This window comes from Notamacropus eugenii, chromosome 3, assembly GCF_028372415.1.
Source record: "Notamacropus eugenii isolate mMacEug1 chromosome 3, mMacEug1.pri_v2, whole genome shotgun sequence".
In the NCBI taxonomy this organism is placed as follows: Eukaryota; Metazoa; Chordata; class Mammalia; order Diprotodontia; family Macropodidae; genus Notamacropus; species Notamacropus eugenii.
Window position 1 is genome coordinate 13242960 of NC_092874.1, and position 6000 is coordinate 13248959.

The following is a 6000-nucleotide window of genomic DNA, read 5'->3' on the forward strand; positions in this document are numbered from 1 at the left end:
AGCGCGGTATAATTTACGGAGCACCTCCAGAATTCGAGGGGCCAACGCCGAGGCCCTTCGCCTTGTAAACCACTCTTAATTACCTGCCAGAGCAATTAGCTGACTATCACGAAGAAATTAGATCGCTCAATGTAGCATAAATAATGCGAATGGTTTTGTAAGGAGAATGGAAAGCGAGCCCTGGTGATTCTTTATAAGGAAATAACACCTCGACTCTCAGCGGCTCTCGGTCCGCCCAAGTGACCGTCTAGGCGCGCCCCAAGCGGAGCAGGACGAGCAGGGAGTCCCTTCCGTGCCTAGGCTGAGGATCTGCTGGTAGGCGCTGGCCACCGTCGCCACCGCTGCTACAGCCCGGCCAGCTCGCAATCATTAACACCGAGCGCCGTCAATGGGAAAACCTGTTTTCCAGATGATTTTTACAATGCACTTTTATGTCTCATTTGGCAGTTTAAATGGCTGGAGTTGGTTCCTGGCTGCCTCGCGTCTCTCATCTGTTGAGCATATTTTTGCCGGGAATATTGAACGCTGACCAAAATTGGAGGGACTTGGGCGACGGCCGGAGCTGTAGTCAGTGATGGAGGACACCTACGGGGCAGATGGTGGGTGGGAGATAAACCGGATTTAGAGGCAGGAGAGACATGGGCGGGAATTGCAAAACAACAGTTTGAGCAACTGCCTCAGTTTCCTCATCTGGAAAGCGAAGATCAGAGCCCCTACTTCAAGGGTTGTTGGAATGCTCAAGGGTTGTTGGGAGACTATTATATAAAGTTCCCTACCATCTTTAAAGAACTATATAGAGACAAAATTCTTTAAATGGCCTTTCGTTGCGGGGACAGGTCTATCCTATTTCATCTTTCCATCTTTTTCTTGTAGGAGGATTTGTTTTTACAATAAACATTTGTACGCATGTATGTGTCTATGTATGGTATACGTGTGTATGTGTTGAGTGTGTAAGTTATATAAACATATATGTGTATATTAGAGCAGGGGGAATCTTGACCCAATTCTCAGCGGAGGAGATTAAGGAAAGGGCAAACCTGATCCATGTCGGACAGCTGGTTTCAGTAGGGATGCTAAATGAGGTACTTGCCCTGGGAAATAATAATAGCTAACATGTATGTAGCCCTTTAAGAAGATTTGTAAGTGTGATAAACACTATTTCATTCAATTCCCTATAACAGTCCTTTGAGGTAGATGTTGTTATAATCCCTCTTTATCAGAGGAGAAAACAGTCTCAGAGAGGGAAAGTGATGTGCCCTAGATCGCTCAGCTAGCAAATGTCAGAGAAGGAACTGAACCTAGGCCTTCCAGGCTCCAAATCCAGGAAGGAGGCCTCTCCGGGGAAAGGCACTATAGCCCACAGTCTGCTTTGAGATTTTTCCCTCCTCCAGTGCCTCCCCTATACAGCTACAAAAGTGATTTTCTCCAGGGGGAATCTCTGACTATATTATTGCCCTGTTTAAAAACTTTCAGTGGCTCCTTAATTTCTCTAGGTCTGGGGCCATATATGCGCTCTTCTGTCAGGTGTTTAATGCCCCTCACAAGCTACCTTTCTGTCTTTTCATCCATCACTCCCCTTCCCAGTCCAACTGTGCTTTCTGTTCTTCCACAGGGCAGTTTATCTCCCACCTTAGTTCCTTTACACTGAGTGTCCTCCATCTGAAAAGGACTCCCTCCTTCCCCTCAGCTTCTTAGAATCCCCTTCAATAGTCAGCCCCAAAAGCCTGCCTTCTACAGGAACTCTTCAGTGCTCCCTACCCCAAACACTCAAGATTGCTTTTACAGTCATGCTGTATATACTTAAATGTCTTATCCAATAGAAAGGAAGGTTCTTAAGTGGAAGGACTCTTTCGTTAGTGCTTAGAAGTGCCTAGCACCATAGTAAGTGTGTGTGGCAGAGATTCGAGCTGGTTCACTAATTGCTTCGCATGTCCTTCAGTGACTAAAGAAGTTTATCTTACATGCAAACTATTAGAGTCTAAGTATCCCCTAAGAGAACAGTTACACTCCTCACCAGGCTCCTCAGTGTTGGGAGTTCCAAGTTTAGCTGGAAGTTCCCACAGCTGAATGGAGCCACCAAAATTTAGGAGATTCTATCCTCTCCTACTTCTTTTCCTTGCAATTTGACACCCTTAACAAAACTTGAACAACTTCAGATACTTGGCCTTATAGTATCTCTACCCAAAGGAGTTCACCACTCCTTGATTTACTCAATGATCCTCTGGTAACTTTCAATTAGTCCGCTCAAAGAAATGCCTATGGGCTATTGCTCTCAGGGTTTTCACGAGAAAGATACTACGCTAGTTTGCCAGGTTCTTTTCCAGTTCATTTTACAGATGAGGAAACTGAGGCAAATATAAGTGAAATGACTTGCCCAGGGTCACAAAGCTGGTAAGTGTCTGAGGCAGGATTTGAGCACGAAAAGAGGAAACTTCCAGATTCTAAGCCCAATTCTTGTCCACTGCCACCTAGCTACCTTTTGGTTTACAGGCATCATTAACTATGTTATTTCTTCAAGGACAGGAAACATGCCGCTCAAAGATAGAGACACTTGCTTCTTTGTCTCAGAATACCAGTAGTCCTTTCAGAAACATACTCCACCCCTATTTCAAGTCTTCTGTGGGAAGTGAGAATGACAAGCAACAGAAGAACACCCCAAAAGTGCCACCCACTCTGCATCTCCAACTCTCACCCCCAATATAGAGATTTAAGGGATGCCCATGGGATGAGGCATTTTGGTAATTTATCCTGAGGAGTCATAGGTAGGGATCATACATATAGACCTGAAAGGGACTTCAGAAACCGACTAATTCCAACTCTTCATCTTACTGAAGAAAATGGCAGCCTCCAGCCAGAGTGACTGGCAAGGCCACATGATAGCAGAGCTGTGATCTGACCCCATGTGCCTGGACTCCCAAACCAGTGTTCCACCCACCCTTATTCCTACATGGCCTCCATTCTCTTCTCATTTAGAAGAGCAACTCAAGTGGTTTGAGCATGTTTATTTAAAAAGGAAAAAAATAAAAAGCAGAACACTGAGCTTACAGAGTTAAAGACCCAAACAGCAGTCCTGGATTTGTGGATGGAGTTAGCTCCCTTCCCTTTCCACATGCATTTTGGAAAACTTCAGAAATTCATTATCTAGCTTCTGAGTTTAAAGATTCATGTTAATACTCTCCATGACCAAAAACCCTAGAAATTCTTTAACCTGTTGGAAACTTTGCCTCCAAACCAGTCTCTGAACCACCTAGAAGCTGGAAAGTTGTGCTCATTTAATGCCCAACATACCTTGATTTCAGGAATCTAGAGGGAAGGGCGGAGGGAGAGAGGAATGAAAATACAGATACTTTTTGGGGTGTATGGATTTTGGAAAATTAATAGATCTTAAAGATCCACTTTTTGAGGGTGCAGATTAACAAGAAACTACCCCACACTGCACCCAAATATTTTAAGGTGCTGAAAATATGCCTTTTTAACTGACTTTCTTTCCTATCCCCTCTTCTTCCCCAGTTCAAAGTCTTTCCAACACCCTGGAAAGCAGAAAGCCAGGAAGGACAAAGACAGAATGTTCCCAACATGTGCATCCATTTCTGATCATGAGCGTGGAGGTGATGTCCAGGGAGGGGCCCAGAGGAGAGAGCCATATGCCATCCCCACACTGCAGGGACACCAGGCAAGCAGTCCTGTTTTTCTCGCCTTTCTTCCTATTTTAATGGGTCCCCCTTTTCCTCATACACTTGCATGAAAGGTGAAAGAAACAACTGGTGCTTCTGTAAGTGCTTGGGCACCTTGTCCCATGAAATCCCAAAGGAACACATTCGTCCTTGATCAAGGTCAAAGAGAGATACCTGCTTCTGCCTCTGAAGGGGACTGTCCACTACCTCTGGGAAGGCATACCACTAGGGAACAAGGCTGCTGGGGATCATTTCATTTTATTTTATTTTTGTTTGTCTTGGTCACATTGAATATGAATCAATATGGACAGAATGTCCTCATATAAGTGTGTGTGTGTCTGTGTGTGTGTTTATACACATATATTACAGAAGGTAAATTCATACATATCTTTTCCATCTAAGGAAATTAGAATAATGTAAACTGATCCTATCTGTATAACTGAACATCTGACCAGTATAACCTCAGGTATGTCGATTTGTTCATGAATGAGGAAATTCTATTAGATTTGTTCAATCCACCCATCCCAGAAAAATCTGCTCCTTGGAGATTGCGTGAATTACTGCAAGACAAAAATATTGTTGGCCTTTTTGGAGGAAAAAAATGAACTTGAAAAGAATTCATTTTTATGGGTCAAGGGAACCCCAAATCCAAGGAAAATCTTGTTTTATTAAGCTCATTGTAAGACACCTAGACTGTTGAATTGCAATGGTATTTTTTAAACATATTTATTTATTTATAAAATAGTGGCCCCCTCTTGTCCCTACAGAGGAATTTCAATTTCAAGATTAGAGCCAGTTTGGACTTTCATTTCTAGCAACTAGAGCTTGTAGGTGCTTAATTAATATTGCTGAATTGAATTAATCCTCCAATTGTTTTAGTTAAGATAGTGGTTGTGGGGAAGAGTGTATTGTGTTTCTCGTAGATAGGGGTGGGATAGACAGACAGAGACAGACAGACAGAGATAGAGAGAAATAAAGGTAAATGGACGAAATACTTCGTACGGCAAAAAGGCCTAAGTTGTATTTGAACAGGTAACGTTAGGAACTATTTCCCACGTCCCTTTAAGCCTCCAAAGCAGGTTGGACAACACCAAAATCATCCTTTCCTATTCCTGGACTCAAATTCCAAAAGCCTGGTCTTTGAACTCCGAGTGTCATCCACTCCCTTGGCGCGGAACAATAAAACCGCCCGGGAGGAATCGGGGAAGACTTGAAGGCCCAAAGTTTACAAGCGAATAGAAGCCATCTGGAGAGACACTTCGTTCCGAGGTTTCAGAACCAGGAAAGAGGCGAGGTGGGGGAGGGGAGGGTTCTTCAGATCCAAAGTTCAATCTAGCAGAGTTAAAAAGCCGTCAGGTGTTCCGCGGGTCGCCGAGGGAGCCTCGGAGAGAAAGTTTCTGCCCTTCCCTCCCAGGACAATGACTATACCGTCCTCTCATTTGGGAGCGGGCTGGCTGCTAAGTAGGAAAAGACAGAGCGCTCCTGGGCAACCAGTTAGTTATCCAGCCCGGAAATTGTTCCGAGGACTTCCGACGGTCCAGATTTGTAGGGTCGGAACAAACCTGAGGTATTTAGCTAAAAAGGCACTCGGGATTCTCCGCTCTCTGCATCGAGAAAGGTCCGCACTAACAAGGTCACGGGAGGAGTCAGGAGTAAGGGGTCAGGGGGTGGGGAGCAAAACCAGACCGGCCGACAGGACCCCGGAGGCCTCCGTGTCTCGCATCTCGCCGTCGCCTTTTGGCCGCCTTGCTAGAATCCCAGTTTCTATTTCAACAGGAAGCTTTTACTGACCCTCCCCCACCCCCCATGCCGGAGGTTATCTCCCATTTGCTCTAGAATATAACTTATTTGTTCCTAGTTTGCATGTTGTCTCCTCTGTTCGACGTGATCTCCCGGCAAGCAGTGACTTTCTTTCGCCTTTCTTTGTATCGTCAGCCCTTAGACCAGTGCCTGGTACCCAGGAGGTTTAATAAATGCTTATTGACTCGTTATCTTAGAGCTTTCCGTAAGCCTCTTCAGGCCCATCTTTCCTCTAAGACGTTGGGATGTCAAGAATTCCCCTCTTCCAGAGGGCTAGAAGCAGGCATCCAGCTTCGGGAGAGGGCCAGGATGAAAACTCCAGAAATGCCTCCACTGAGGACTTCCAAGGAGAGAGACTGCCTTTCTCCTAGGCTGGTGGCAGCCCGGCTGCAGCCAACTAGCTCCCCCGATCCTACCCCTTCGCAGGACCTGAGAGAACTTGCAGCCAAATCCCCTGCCACCTGCTCGTGGCACTGCTGGCCCCCCAAGTCACAGAAGGTCCCCCATTACCACCCGGCTGAGAGAT